Source organism: Plecotus auritus (assembly GCF_963455305.1).
Source record: "Plecotus auritus genome assembly, chromosome: 5".
Taxonomy (NCBI): domain Eukaryota; kingdom Metazoa; phylum Chordata; class Mammalia; order Chiroptera; family Vespertilionidae; genus Plecotus; species Plecotus auritus.
The window spans coordinates 137,792,588-137,808,076 of record NC_137776.1 but is presented as its reverse complement, the minus strand read 5'-3'; the positions used below and the strand labels follow the sequence as shown (position 1 = coordinate 137,808,076).

General features: G+C 43.9%; 1 protein-coding gene across 7 annotated transcripts in view; it reads left to right on the top strand.

Moving 5' to 3' along the window:
• The window catches only part of SMARCA2 (SWI/SNF related BAF chromatin remodeling complex subunit ATPase 2), a 176,277-nt gene that overhangs the window by 1,598 nt on the left and 159,190 nt on the right, over positions 1-15,489 (top strand). For 2 of the 7 annotated variants that reach the window (XM_080667606.1, XM_080667599.1), the window contains exon 1: positions 533-911. The exons of 3 other annotated variants lie outside the window; for them this stretch is intronic. The gene's annotated coding sequence lies outside the window, so the exon portion shown is untranslated. Of the gene's footprint in view, positions 1-338; positions 356-532; positions 912-15,489 lie in introns of those variants that run through there. 2 more of the 7 variants (XM_080667603.1, XM_080667602.1) reach the window with 2 other exon arrangements.

Sequence of the window (15,489 nt, the reverse complement as noted above, 5' to 3'; positions counted from 1 at the left end):
CTCCTCCCGTTTGCGTTGCAAAACATGGCCATGCCTTCTGCAAAGGTGTCGCGATGCACTTCCCCAAATAACCGGTCCGGCGCGCCAGCCCCTAGCCACTCTCCGGCTGCGGGGCGCACTCCGAGTCCAGTGCTTCGGGTGCCCCGCACCAGGCCTTGCAGTCTAGGCTCAGTTGCACCGCGCGGGCCGGGCGCAGTAGTGCGGGCTCTAGAAGACACCCGCGCCCTGATGTGGGCACTCGGGCCGGTTTCCGGTACACGCGGGGAAATCGCCTCCTGCCAGTGCTGCGCGCTCGCCCCCGCCGCCTGGGTTGCATTATTATTTTTATCCGGGTTGCAGTTTGCGACTGATTTTGGTGAGCGCTGGGCTGGCCGGACTGCTGGGGGGTGGGGGTGGAAGGAAGTTGGACGCGGATCAGGCAGGAAAAAAAGTTTGTCAGGGCAGCTAAGTAGGGTGGGGTGGGGGTGGAGGGGGGTGGCGAGCTCCCGTGGCTCGCGTCTCCGAACCCTCGGGCCAACGCGAGTGTGTTTGCGCGTGAGTGTGAGTGTGTTGTGCGCGCCGGGGCCAGTGCGTCGGGAGCAGCGGCGCGGGCAGATGCCCCTGCTCGTGCCCTCCCCCAGAGGCAAGGGAAGACAGGCGAGGTTGGTGGCGGGGGCAGGTTGGGGTGGCGTGTGCGTGTGGCTGTGAGTGTGAGTGTGCGCGCGCGAGCGGCAGAGAATCAGGAAGTCACAGCAGCGAAGCGCACACAGACATGTTTGATCGCCGTGACATGACGCGCGCGAGCGAGGAAGCGGCGGCCGGGGCTGGGCCGCGGGCCTAGGGCTCCGGCGGACACCGGCTCCTGGCCGCCGACCGCGCCGCCACCGCAGGCTCGGCGAGCCCAGCTCCTCTTTTTGTTCCGCGTACCCCAGGTAAGAAGCCTACGTCGCCGCCACTCGCTGGGTGCGGATTTTTCCAGTACTTTCCCCGCCCGCTCCCTCTGGTTTCCCGGCTCGCTTTTCCTGCAAAGTCAGGCAGGCGGGGGAAATGGGCTCCTTGCCCTTCGATCGATTGCGTGGAAACTTTCCAGCGGGAGGCATCGTGAGGGGGAAGGAGAAGGCCTTCCTGGCTGTTGTCGCTTGTCAGTTCTTTCTCCTGCGGGTCCCGAGAGTGGAGTCGCTGCTCCCTGTGTGTTGCACATTCAAACTTCGGGCCTAAACGTGCCTCCAACTCTGGCAGGATTTTACTCCAGAAGTAAAATAAATATTCAGAATTGTCCACTTGATCTTGCCAGGCGTTTGGATTTTTAAAAAGAAGGAGACAGGCTCGGGGGTCGAGGGAAGTGGGGGTGTTGTGCAGAATCCATTCCTTCTTTAGTGTCTGCACCGGTTGTTATGTAATTTTAGTAGCACATGGGTGCAGAACCTATTTGGGCTTCTCCCCTCCTTTGTTTATATAACTTTTGGGAGAGTTTTGCAAGGTTGTCGCCTGTTTTCCTCCCTGCCTGACCTGATGGAGGTTGGTGCTTTTGAAAAATCAAAGCGACCCTGGTTCGTGTCATCGTTGTCATTATGTGCAGGCTGTATTCCTAAGTATGTGTAATGGTAGAGCATAAGGAAGGCATTAAGGATACACATTTGTCGACTGTATTGAGTGGTTACTTTTCACGTCTGTGTTACCAATAGCAGGGTTAAACTTTAAGCTTCCATTTCAAAGGACTGACTTATTTACATCTGGTTATGCCATGCTTGTAGGAACAGAATGCTTGTATGAGCAGAAAGATTGTTGCTTGCATGTGGAGAAAATTCCTGCCCAACCAGTACAACTCAGAAACCACTGAGAGTTGTACTAAAATAAAAACCATGCCCAGTTGTGTGTATTTTCTTACAGAGACACCTTCAGATGTTTTGGGTAATATTTTCCACCATTTATTTGGGGACCACTACCCAAGCTTGTTTGCCCACACTAGACTTGGGAGGCTTCCAGCCTACTGCCAGCACAGTGGTAAAGTGTTAAGAGGTGTGTCAGGTTTGAATTCAAGGTGGTGCATTGTTGTGCAAATTGAGACACACTTTTAGGAATCTAATTGCCCTTTTTATTCTAGATTTTTTTCTTTTCTTTTTTAAAGCTTGCTGACAACTCAAATGTTAGCTGCTGGAAAGAAGGGATTTGGAGATACTTAGTAGGTGCAAATGATATTTATTGGCATGGACTAAAGAAAAAACACACCTCCAGACTGAGGCCCATCTCTCTTGTTGGAAGGTATTAAAGAGAGACGCTGTATTGGTAAAGAATATTGTAGATTAAATTAGGAGTTTGCGTTACCAGGACCCTTGAAGAATTGGCAGAGGTGAGGAGTGCTTCCTTCAATGCAGCCTTTCTCTTATGAGTTACATCAGTTACATGCCAGCTTCTGGGCTAGCTGCACTGTGGTGTTTCACAGAAAATATTCCCTGCAAGTGTGTGTTCAAAGCCGCCTTAGATCTTTTCTTTTGTTCAGTTTTAAAGTGGCTTTTTGAGCATTTCTCGTCAAGTTTCTTGAAAAGTGCTTTGACCAACACAGGAGGCTTAGAATTTGACACACACAAAAAAAAGTACCTCAGCTTGTATTATATTGTTAATACTTGAATCCTGTTTAAAATATTTCTGACAGTATAACTAGAAGGTAAGACTTCGGCAAATAATTATTAAAAACTTTTTCCCTTTAATTAAGTTTAAAGTAAGTCATTTTACTGACCAGTCTGAAAGCACATCCCATTCTTTTCTAGGAGATAATTGGGATGCCTCTTATATTGCTGTAATATTTTGACATTTCATTTTTAAAGGCTTATTATGTATTCAAGCAAGAGCATAAAAGAGAAAACTTTCATAAATTATAAAAGTGGTGCCTGCCCTTTTTTCCCTTTAGAAGTCTTCCTTTGTAAACAAGGCCTTTGTCAAACTCTCTTAGGTCAGCAGCTTTTTGATACTCCAGAGAAATAATAAATCGCTAGTTATGACATCTTGACGTGCTGCCATGAGAACAACTGAATTACCACAAACGTAAGGCTAAGGGGTGTTCGCCAGCACTAGCTTATTGAAGGTGTGTTGGTAGGACCTGATTTAACCACCAGAAGTTTTGATTCTCACTGTTTCTGGTCAAGATAGTTTTAAGGAAAGTCACGGACAGTTGCTTACCATGAGTGGACTTAGAAAGCTCTCAGTAAATGAGTCACATTTCTCCAGTATTTCTGATGAAGAAATGAGAAAATTTCTGTAATGTAAAAGCCATATTTGGAACCTACTTCTGAATTTTTTCTTATCACTTTTTTTAATGTAAAAGAATTATCTTCTAATTTACTTCAATTCCTTAAGTGTGTTCTGTAGATTGTTTTTGACCAATTGAGGATGCTGAATTTTCTGTCATCTTTGCAAGAGTTTGTATTATGGAAATTTAATCTCTAGCCAGTTAGTAAAGTCATGGATCATTTCATTAGTAGTTGGGAATAGAAAATACAGAAATATGGTGGTAAGTTATTTGGTAGAGTTTTTTAAAAAGGTTTGTGTTTTCTACAAAAGAAATTGTGACTATATTTATAGGAAACGTAGGACTCTAAAACTTAGTTCTGTCAGAGCCATTGTGAAAGGTAACATATTTATCTTCCTAAGATATCTATTCCAAGTTAAATGGGATCTTGCAATATGGGTTTGGAAAACTTTACAACTTTATTACTATTTATTATGACTTTATTTTTTCTCTTATTAATATAGCACTTTTCCTTGTAGGCATTAAGTACTCAGGATATATTAGAGCTTTTAAGTAATACCAGTCTTGAAGATACAGACAAAGGTACTTGAATAATTATAATTTAGCAAAACATAATAGAGCTGACAAAATTCAGGAGCTAAATAGTTGGGTTTATTTAGCTATTATGAATGTTGCATATAAACAATATTTAATTTTAATTATAAGTTCATTACTCATTAATTCACTCACTTGGAATGATGTTTTAGATATAGAAAACAGGATTTTTGGAATGTTGACATAAGTAGTCCCCTTCCAAACTTCTGGCTTTATAATACATTATTATATAACTAAAGCCTACCCTGAATTATGATGTTTTGTTATAAGACTTTCAGAACATTTAGACAGTTATAAACAGGCTATATGCCTCTATGATTTAAAATCATTTAAACTGTAACAATATCCTATTGTAGTTTTAGGTATATAAGCATCAACTTAAGCCTTAGTCTTATAACAATATATCATCTATCTCTATTCAAGTACTAATGTTTTAGAAACTTTCCAGAAACTGAACTAATTAAAATTTGGGCTGGCCTCTTTGTAAATTGATGAATGGAATCCACAGAAGTTGAAATAGATTTAAAAATTAAAAACCATTAAATATAATTATAGCCTACCCCTCTCCTTTTTTAAAATAAATGGTTTTATTTACTGATGAGAGAGGAAAGGAAGGAGAGAGAGAGGGAGAGACAGACAGGCAGACATTGATTTGTTGTTTCACTCACTTAGACATTCATTGGTTGCTTCTTGTATGTGCCCTGACCAGGGATGGAACCCACATCCTTGGCATATCAGGACAGTGATCTAACCAACTGAGCTACCTAACTAGGGCTCCTTTTTTTTTTTTAACGGAATTCAGAATTTTCTGACCAAAAGGAGTTAGGATATGTTGGTTTATGTAAGTCATCAAACTTGGAAATGGAATGTCCATGAGGATAATAGTCCTCTCCCATCTCCCCACTGTGCTTTCGAACCAGGCACTTAATGGCTTTGAAAATATTTGCAACATTTTTGTAGCTTGCTGTTGTGCAGTATTCCTACATATCCTAAAATGTTATTAAGCAAAACTCATAATTCTGTAAAAAATAAATGACCTACAGTTGAGAACTTATGTGTTTTAAAGAATGTACCGGAACATGTAAACATGAATAGCAAATAGTAAACTGCACGGGCAATGTGATACAGGGAGAGATCAGGGTGAGCTCTCTTGGGCCCATGGGATAGATAAGGTCTTCTCCATGGCGTAGGATTGCTGCTGGAGGTGGGTAGAGGTGGGGGTGATGGACTGTGATCACCTGAGATCAGAAGAAAGTTCTGATAGCACAGGGACTGAGCCTAAAGATTCTCTGAGAAGACCAATGTACCACTTTTGACCTGGTTGACCAGGACAAGAAGGTCCAGGTGGGGAGAATTTTCAAAGGATAAAGTTGGAGATGGTAGAAAGACCTGACTTCCAGGCTCATGTATGAATATTTTATCCAATGCCTATTGGAGGCTTGTTCCTCAGAAGTTTTGAGCAAGGCTATTCATGAACAAAAAATATTTTAGGTGAACCTGACAGATTGTCGATTCAAGGCCAGGATGGGAATTGAGGCCTTTAGAAGGATCCTTGGGATAATGTGCATTTTTACATGATAGCTCAGCAGGTGTCATCATGTGTAATATTTCACTTGATTCGTATCAAAGGTGAGGCTGTAGCCGCTATTATTATGCTTATTTGCAGATGAAGAACTTGAACCTCAAAGAGGTCAAATGAACTACACGGTGATTTTCTTAATGGCATACAAATGTGATAAGCGACCATTATTCATTTTAATTTCAAGAAGGGTTCCTTCTTGAAATTTTGTCCCTACTACAAAAGTTGTGGCGTATCAAAGCTCGTCTGTCGCATAACAGAAAGTGATATTGGAGTTTTGGTGCCACAGTGTGCCATGTCCACCAGAAGAGTTTTACAGTATATATTTCAGACTCTTGTATGTGTTTAATGTATAAATATTATCTCAGCAGACAGAGAAGGAAGTGACTATCACTGATGCTTATCAGCATCCCAAATGAGCTTGCCTCGCAAGGGGTCTAACGGGACGTAGGAAGGACCGTCACATGGAAACACACACACACACACACACACACACACACACACACACAGCACAGTACACTGCAGGTGTCGCGCTTTCAAACTAGCCGTCATTGTTTGGTTTGGTTCGGTTTTGACTCATTGCCTAGCAGTTGGGTTTCTGATGACTTTTAGACATGGCAGTTACCCATGGTGACCTTTATAGCCACCCCTGGACGTGATTCCCAGCTTAGAGGGATGCTCTCAGAGCTGCTCTTTGGTTGAGGGGTTTTCTAGTACTTTGGGATTTCTGGTGAACACTCTTTTAACAGGATTTTTTCCATTGGCTGTCCTCACGAGGAGGTCATCGAATGGCAGCACAGGTAGAAGGTGTCTCCAGGGTGATGGTGTTAAGAGCCAGGTTCCTGTGAGGCTGTGCCTGGGAAGCGTGGGACACTCAGTGGCCACCGCAGAGTTTGCCATCCTCCGTCTGGCACAGAGCTGCCTCCGAGCCTTTGCCAGGTCTCACTCGCAAGCATGGTCCCAAGGCAGTTTATTTAAATGGGAGGTAGCAGCTCTCATCTTAATGTGTTTCCGTGACTCAGCGATGACGAGTTCACAGAAGCCCAACAAACTTCCAACCCAACCACCTCTTTGAAACATATTCCACTTTGCATGGGACACTGACAGGAACAGCCACAAGGAAAAACGTTCTCCGTGCTTTGCAGGAGTTTTGGTCCAGCAATGTGTAATGTCAACTTGAAGCCCAGCGTGGTTTCTAATCGCGGCACAAACCACGTTGTGCGCTGTTTAAAGTTGCACGCCTGAGACCAAGAAGCACAGGGCTTTGGTAATAATACCACCTCGCCCAACAGCCTGGGCCTCTGAAAGAGAAACTTCTGGCAGATTTTTCTTTATCTTCCTCGCTGCTCTCCTGACCCAGCTCCGCTCCCCCATTAAGCTTAGCGGTACAGCATCCCAGTTCTAGAGCTGTGGCTGCTTCTTGTGGGGAATTACCAGTTCATTTCTAGAGAAAGCTACATAGAAGCAAGAGGCCCTTCAGGTCGGGAGAGACACTCTGAGTCAGCAAACGGACATGAAAAGAACTCTTTTTTTTTTTTTTTTTTTAACTTATCTTTACTATCTCCTGAGCCTTACTGTCCTACAGAACAGCCAGGAAACTTTTAAAAGACTGAGTTATTCTTAGGATGTGAACTGGCCTCGTTTTTAGCCCTAGTGTCCCACCTTTAGCCTGCACCCCAGTCTTGCTGTAGATCCTGCAGTGATAAATATCTGCTGGAGAGCTAAGATTTCCCGTCTTCCTTATGACCTTCGGTGGAAAGAGTTCTGTAGGATGTGTTGCCTAGTCATGATGGTGGCATTTCCTCAAGCTCTTTCTGCGACTAGAAAACGGAGTTTCTAGGGAGCGTTTGTATGTTTATTCTTATGTCGAGGCCTGGCTGACATGCCACCTTCTCCGCGCAGCCTTCCCTAACTCCCTTTCCAAGCTGCAAGTCATCTTTCCTGCCCTGGGCTGTGTTGGACACTTGAGCTATGCCCCTTCTTGTCTTGAAGGAGGTTCCATTTCTCCTCCTCCCTCTCCCTGCTATTTATGGATTTGTGCTCTTTCCCTATCAGACTTGCAGCGCCTTGGAGTAAGTAAACCCTCTGGTCGTTTTTGCACATGCCTTGTGCCCATGGAGAGTCAGTACAGTTGACATTGATGAGTCAAATTGGGCCCCCGGGATGTTTGATTAAATGTCACTGACCTCTTTAGTTCATGACATTGTGTCCACCTCATATTCTCTCTAGGGCTTCTCTTTACTTCTCTGCCCCTTCATAAATTAATATGTTACCACAGCCATGCCCAACTGGTGTGGCTCAGTGGTTGAGTGTCCACCTATGAACCAGGAGGTCACGGTTCGATTCCCAGTCAGGGCACATGTCTGGGTTGCAGGCTCGATCCCCAGGTGGGGGTGTGCAGGAGGCGCCAATCAGTGATTCTCTCATCATTGATGTTGCAAAATCTCTCTCCCGTTGTTTCCATCTTTGTTTCTCCGTCCTGTGCTTCCCCCTCCTATCATTGCTGCATGTTCTCCACACACGGGTGGGTGGCCTGGCCTGATGGGTGTAGTGGCTCAGCATTGGCTGGGAGTCAAACCAGGTGGTCCCTTCCTACCTTCATCATTTCAATGGGGATGTGACAAAAATGTCTTCTCAATTTAAGTCACTAAAATTATTAGGAAGCACCTAGGGGTGTGTTTGAATATTACTACAAGTGTGGGGGTCTTTGGTATTTCTGTGGATTGCAGTAAGACAGGAAGGTATATGCTTTCTCATGGTTGTGATGGTTGGACTGGTGACCCTTAAAATCCCATGAAGTTGAGCTGCTTTTAATATGCAGATGGGTGTGCTGTGGCTTTCAGCGAGGGGAGAGGAAGGAGACTGGGGCTGAGGAAAGATGTCTGTGGTGGTTGGAGTTGTGGGAAGCTCCGAACCTTTATTTTTAAAAACACACACTCACCAGTTGTAAAGGCAGGAACATCGGGAGGAGAAAAGACATGGTGTGCTGCTGAAAAATTCTTGGCCAGGAATGCAGTGGCCTGGCTCTCGGGGAGTGCTGGTCTGAGGTGGAGAAGCATATGGGGAGGTTAGAGGACTAGCATTGCTTGTATGGGGAGGCCACTGTGCCTTACCTCGGCTCCATCGCCCCCTCCCCCCCAACACACACACACATTTCCTTCATTATATTAGCCATGTAATTGTGGAACCTGTTGTTCTTTCTGTGACAATGTAAAACTCCCTCCCCCAACACAAAATAAAAATAAGTTTTGGGTGTTATCTTGTGGACAGATCAACCACTACCCTATCAAGGTTATCTGAGCTCTCCTCCCTCACCACCCTGCCTGCAGCATTTCATTGCTGCAGAAAGGAAGGGGGTTGGATTCCTAGGGATACCTGCAGGGCTGATGAGGGAGAAGCCCAGTTGGCCAATCCTGGGCTTTAAACCTTAATCGTAGTAACTTAATAACAACATGCCGGGCTGCCAGAGACTGGTACCTGTTGTCATTTATTACCGCGCGCCTTGCTTTACACTGTGAGATGTAAGGAGGTTTCATCAGGCACCTGTCAAGTTGCCACCAGAAATGAAGAGGCCAGGACTGCGCCCCATCATTGAGAGGCGCTCCTCTTCAGTACACCTGTGGTGGCAGCAAGGCTCCCAGCCTGGGACAGCCCAGATTCGGCCACAGAGCCTCCCAGGAGCACCTCCCCTGCAGGAAGGTTGCGAGATGCTCCCCATCGTTGGATAGACAGAAGGAGGGAGCCTGGAGATACTCCTATCCCAAGCCCAGCGGAGGCCTGGAGACCCTGAGGGAAAGGCACTTTGCTCAGGGCCCTAGAGTTAATAGTGGCCCTCAGAGGGAAGACTCAGGTCTCTGGACTCCCAGTCGGAAGCCAGAGAGTACCACATTCAAGGTGTGTGATAGTCATGGCACGGAGGCCATTTTATTAGACTGTGCTATTTCTCTGAGCTAGTTTCTCATTTGTGAGTCATGCTATGTAATCGACACATTCATTAAGTTTATGCATCTGAATGTCTTCTTAGTAAAAAGTTAACTGCATAGTATTAATATTCCACTTATATGTCCATACTTTTCCATTTTCCTTCTCATGTTTTTCACTTTAAGTTTTTAGTAGTTTCCTTTAACAAAAAATGAGGAGCATAGTTATGGAGCTGTGTATAGGTAATCACAGCATTCTATGAGATTCCCAGATGAAGATGATCATATTTGTAGAAGGGAGTATTATAGGTAATGTATATTAAAACATGAAAAGTAGGACTACCAGGCAAAGTACTTGTATTGTCATTGTTCAGGTTTGTAGTATATTATTGTCGTAGCTATTGAAGCCTATTTCAAGGTAAATTATTACTGGAAGTAAGCAGTTTCCTCTTATTCACAAAAAAATAAAGGGATGTGTTAGTTTGCTGACATTCATAAAAGAACATAACTTGTAGTGCCCCTGAATTGACGTCGGCTTCCTAAATTTAAAATGCTGACTGAACGTGTGTGTGTGTGTGTGTGTGTGTGTGTGTGTGTGTGTGTGAAGGGGTGGGCTGCCGAAAAATGTTACTTCCGTCTGCTTTGTTAATCACAAAGAATAAATAATAACATTTGGCTCTCTAGAGAATTCAAGGCTATAATTCACCCTCAAGGCTTCCCTGTTTTAGAAACCGCTTGAACTACGCTTTTGGTCCCATCTTCTATCAGCAAAAGAGTTTGAGTGATCCCCTGCTTATATTCACTCCAAAGCAGCCTATCATCGCTTCCTGTTTTAGTCTAACTCATAAGAATGCCCTAAATTCTTTTAAAAAAAATTTTACTAAAGTATAGTTGGCATATACAATTGTTTTTTTCATGTAATAAATCTTTATTGTTCAGATTATTACAGTTGTTCCTCTTTTTTGCCCCCATAGCTCCCCTCCACCCAGTTCCCACCCCACCCTCTGCCCCTTACCCCTCCCCCCACTGTCCTCATCCATAGGTGTACGATTTTTGTCGAGTCTCTTCCCGCACCCCCCACACCCCTTCCCCCCCCCCCGAGAATTGTCAGTCCACTCCCTTTCTATGCCCCTGATTCTATTATATTCACCAGTTTATTCTGTTCATCAGATTTTTTTATTCACTTGATTTTTAGATTCACTTGCTGATAGATATGTATTTGTTGTTCATAATTTTTAACTTTACCTTTTTCTTCTTCTTCCTCTTCTTAAAGAATACCTTTCAGCATTTCATGTAATACTGGTTTGGCGGTGATGAACTCCTTTAGCTTTTTCTTATCTGTGAAGCTCTTTATCTGCCCTTCAATTCTGAATGATAGCTTTGCTAGGTAGAGTAATCTTGGTTGTAGGTTCTTGCTATTCATCACTTTGAATATTTCTTGCCACTCCCGTCTGGCCTGCATAGTTTCTGTTGAGAAATCAGCTGACAGTCGTATGGGTGCTCCCTTGTAGGTAACTAACTGTTTTTCTCTTGCTGCTTTTAATATTCTCTCTTTGTCTTTTGCTCTTGGTATTTTAATTATGATGTGTCTTAGTGTGGTCCTCTTTGGATTCCTTTTGTTTGGGGTTCTCTGCGCTTCCTGGACTTGTAAGTCTATTTCTCTCACCAGGTGGGGGAAGTTTTCGGTCATTATTTCTTCAACTAGGTTTTCAGTATTTTGCTCTCTCTTTTCTTCTGGCACCCCCATAATTCTGATGTTGGTACGCTTGAAGTTGTCCCAGAGGCTCCTTACACTATCTTCATATTTTTGGATTCTTTTTTCTTTTTGCTTTTCCGGTTGAGTGTTTTTTGCTTCTTTGTATTTCAAATCTTTGACTTGATTCTTGCGATCCTCTAGTCTGCTGTTGGATCTCTGTATAATATTTTTTATTTCAGTCAGTGTATGCTTAATTTCTAGTTGGTCCTTTTTCATATCCTCGAGGGTCTCACTAAATTTATCGGCCTTTTCTAGAAAATTCTTGAAAAACCTTATAACCGTGGTTTTGAACTCTATATCCAGTCATTTGCTTTCCTCCATTTCTTTCATTTGTGATCTGTTTCTTTGTCTCAGCATTTTCGCTGCTTCCCTGAGTTGGTAGAGTAGCTTTGTGTGCTAGGTATCCTACAGGGCCCAGTGGCTCAGCCTCCCCAGTTACCTGAGGTGGACACTCTTGGTGCACCCCTTTGTGGGCTGTGTGCACAGTCTTGTTGTAGTTAAGCCTTGATTGTTGTTGGTATCACTGGGAGGAACTGACCTCCAGGCCAGTTGGCTGTGAGGATCAGCTGTGTCTACACTGGGAGAACTTCTGTGCTGGAGACACCCTTATGGGAGAAGACTTGCAAAAGCCTCTGTGCTCAGCTGGGATGGGGCGGCATCTCAGGACGGAGCAGACAGCCTTGGTTTCCCATCAGCCCTGACCTATGAGGCCCCTGTGTCTCAGTGTCCCGTGGTATTCGCTGCAAGCACCTCTGAGAAAAAGCCGCCCTCGAGTTCCACTCGCTGCCAGACAGTCCAGTTTCACCCCGTATGAGTCTGGGTTTCCAGAGTCTCGCCCGGAACTGGAGTTCAGTGCAGTCGGGAGCTTTTGTCTCCCTCCCACTTGAGAAAGCCAGCCGCGCACTCACTTGCCAGTCCCTTCTGCACGCGCGTCTGTACCTCTGCCTCCTGCAGCTCCTCTGAGTTTCAGTGTGCTTTTCTCTTTCCTTCTAGTTGTAGAATTTCCACTCAGCCAGCCTTCCTGTGGTTCTGGATGATGTCCGTTTTGTCTTTTAGTTGTAGTTTTGAAATTGTTGTGCGAGGCAGCAGTTTAGGTGTTTACCTATGCCGCCATCTTGGTTTCTCCCCTTTACTTTTCCATATACAATTGTTTTAGTTTCTGGCGTGCAACATGATGATTCGGTATGTATATGCCTTGCAATGTGATCACCACAATAAGTCTATTAACTGTCATCGTGCAATGTTATTATGATAGTAGAGGCCCGGGGCACTCGGCTGTCCCTCAGCCCAGCCTGTGACCTCTCGCAGTCCGGGAACCCTCAGGGGATGTCCAGGAGCGGGCCTAAGCCAGCAGTCGGACATCCTTAGTGCTGTCACAGGTGGGAGAGGCTCCCGCACCACCTCTGCACTCGCCAGCCATGAGCCCTGCTTCTGGCTGAGTGGAGCCCCCCCCCCCACCCCCCCCCCCCGCCGCTCCCCATGCCGGGGTTCTTTTTCCCAGCCTTACAAAGGGTTCAGCATTCTGGAGAAAGGGGCTGCGCGTAGATGATTGAGAAGGAGTCCGTGGAAGAAAGGTATTTTTGAAGGGCATTGGGGGTCAGAGGAGCTTCCAGCTGAAGGTGCTAGAAGGCTCTCACCTTGACCAAGGAACCTGCTTTTATTAGTACAATTTGTCCCAAGGCAAGGTGGAAATATACACTTCAAAGGGTACGATATCAAATGGTATACAGAAACATTGTCAGTTTGGGGAATAGCCTACAGCTGTTCAGGTGTTTGGCCAACAGGAGGCAATAAAATGCCCTGAGCTGCCTGGCAGTTAACAATCCTATTCAGGTTTGGGGGGAGTGCCTTTTAGCCATTTCCAACAGGTAAACTACATATGTGGCTCACCCTTGTTGAGCCTCCCAAGCTTCACCAACCTTTTGGTAAAACTCTTGTAATTATTACATGTTGGAATTGGTTCTCGGCACCCCCCACCCCCCGTGGGAGCGCACTGACCACCAGGGGGCAGCTCCTGCATTGAGCGTCTGCCCCTGGTGGTCAGTGTAAGTCATAGTGACCGGTCGTCCAGCTGTTCGGTCAATTTGCATATTAGCCTTTTAAAAATGTTTTTACTATATTCCCTGTGTTGTACACTACATCCCTGTGGCTTATTTCTCTAATAACTGGAAGTTTGTACTTCTTATTCCCCTTCACATTTTTCACTCATTCCTCACCCCTTCCACTCTGGCAGCCATCAGTTTGTTCTGTCTGTGAGTCTGTTGCTCTTTTGTTTTGTTTATGTGTTTTTGTCTTGTTTTTTTAGATTCTACATATAAGTGAAATCATACGGAATTTGTCTGTGTCTGACTTCTACCCTGAGTTCTTGCCTGTGCTTTTAAGATTTCTTTTTTCAATTACAGATTACATTCAATATTATTTTCTGTTAGTTTCAGGTGCATAGTATAATGATTAGACAGTCATACTTTACAAACTGGTCCCTGTGAACACACCTCAGACACTGATTGCTCTATAATTTTTACATATAAAATAATTGACTCTGTTAATTGTTTGCCCTTGAAATTGTTGTTTCAGTTCATTCAGATTTTTTTTTTTGAGCACTTACTGCAGGCTAGTCAGAGGTACTAGGGATACAGAAGTGAAAAAGAGTCAAACCTGTCTTCATGGCCTTCACAGTCTAGAGATTCTGTGAGAGGTGATAGTAGGTAGCTAAGAATGGAACTAACGTGGGTTTTTTTTAAACCTCTACTTTCACTGTGGAGTGGGCCTTGTTATAGGTGACTGTGCCCTTGTCGTCTAATTCTATCCCTGCCACTAAGCAGTGAGCAAGTAAATCTCTTACAGTGTCTCATTGTGTATTTTGTGAGGTTAACAGCAAAAAGGTTTTGTGTATACAGGTGTGTGCCTCCAGATAACATACTGTGTAATAATTACGATCAGTAGTGCCATTCAGCTATCTTTCTGGGATCATTGATCTCCATCAGAATTTGGAAAACCACTTATTTACTCATTTTTGGCTCATGTCCAAGATGCAGTTGTACACACCCCATGAGGGAGCTCCTCAGTAGGGATGCCAAGAAGTTTTAGAGTGTGGGCGATGGAATATTACTTTGCTGAAATAGACCCAGAATTGACATACCTCATCTGTGGTGGGCCCCGATCCAGTCGTCTGGATGACTTCTTTTGGAATATTGGACCACAGAGAGGCCTAGGACGAATTCTCAACTGCCCAAGTTGTCTTCAATTGGCTGGCAGGAGGACCACATCTTAAACTGATCCTTCTGATCACCTCTGGCTTTGTGGAGGTGGTGGGGAAAATAATGCTAAAAAAGAGTGGTCAAAGGAGAAGAAACACTAATTTGAAAAGATACAGACACCTTTATGTTCCTTGCAGTATTATTTACAATAGCTAAAACATGGAAATAGCTTAAGTGCCCACTGATAGATGAATGGATAAAGAAGATGGAAATTACTCAGCCGTTAAAAGGAAGGAAATCTTGAGGGCAGTATTATGCTAAGTGAAACAAGTCAGACGGAGAAGACAAATACGTATGATTTCACTTATATGTGGCGTCTTTAAAAAAAGCCATGAACAAACAAAACAAAATCACAGAACAGATTGGAAAGGTGTTGAGAGGAGTGTGATATGGGTAAAGGGGGTCAATTGTATGGTGATGGATGGTAACTAGATTTACAGTGGTGAACACTATGCAGTGTATTCAAACATCTATAATGTTGAACACCTGAAATATATGTAATCTGAATACCAATTAATAATAATAATAATAATAATAATAATAATAATAATAATAGATGGCTGCTTATTGTGCCAGGCAAGGGACTGTGTTTTTACATGGATTGTTGCATTTCACTCTCAGCTAATAATTATATCACATGGATATGTGAACCCATATTTGTCTGATTCCCATAACCTCTGCTTTTCCTATGATTGGGGATTCTCTTTCATTCTCAATTTATGGAATTGTACTTTTTCCCTCCCTGGGATTTTAACTACCTAGGATTTTCTATGAAGCTTCGAATGTCCATTTACTTATGAAAATGGATGTCGGTTGGATATGTTTTAAGGGGTTATATTTTAATGGCTTTGGGAGGTTAATGACTTGTTAGGTGCCTCAGCCAGTAAGTAATGGAGAGCATATGTTGTCTTCAATAATAAATTTCAAACTTGTTCAGAATTCTGCTTATGTGCTAAATTTGAGTTTCTCCAGCGAGTACTTTTTGTATCCTCTATGATTTATGTCTTTCTGGGGAATCATTTAGAGTATTTTTTCTTTTAAACAAGTGGTCTTCATAAAGACTAGGGCAGATGGGTATATATCACACTCACACATCTGGATCAGGCAGGGCAGTTCTGTTTGATGTTTGTTATAAAAATGGCACCGTCAAATACTAA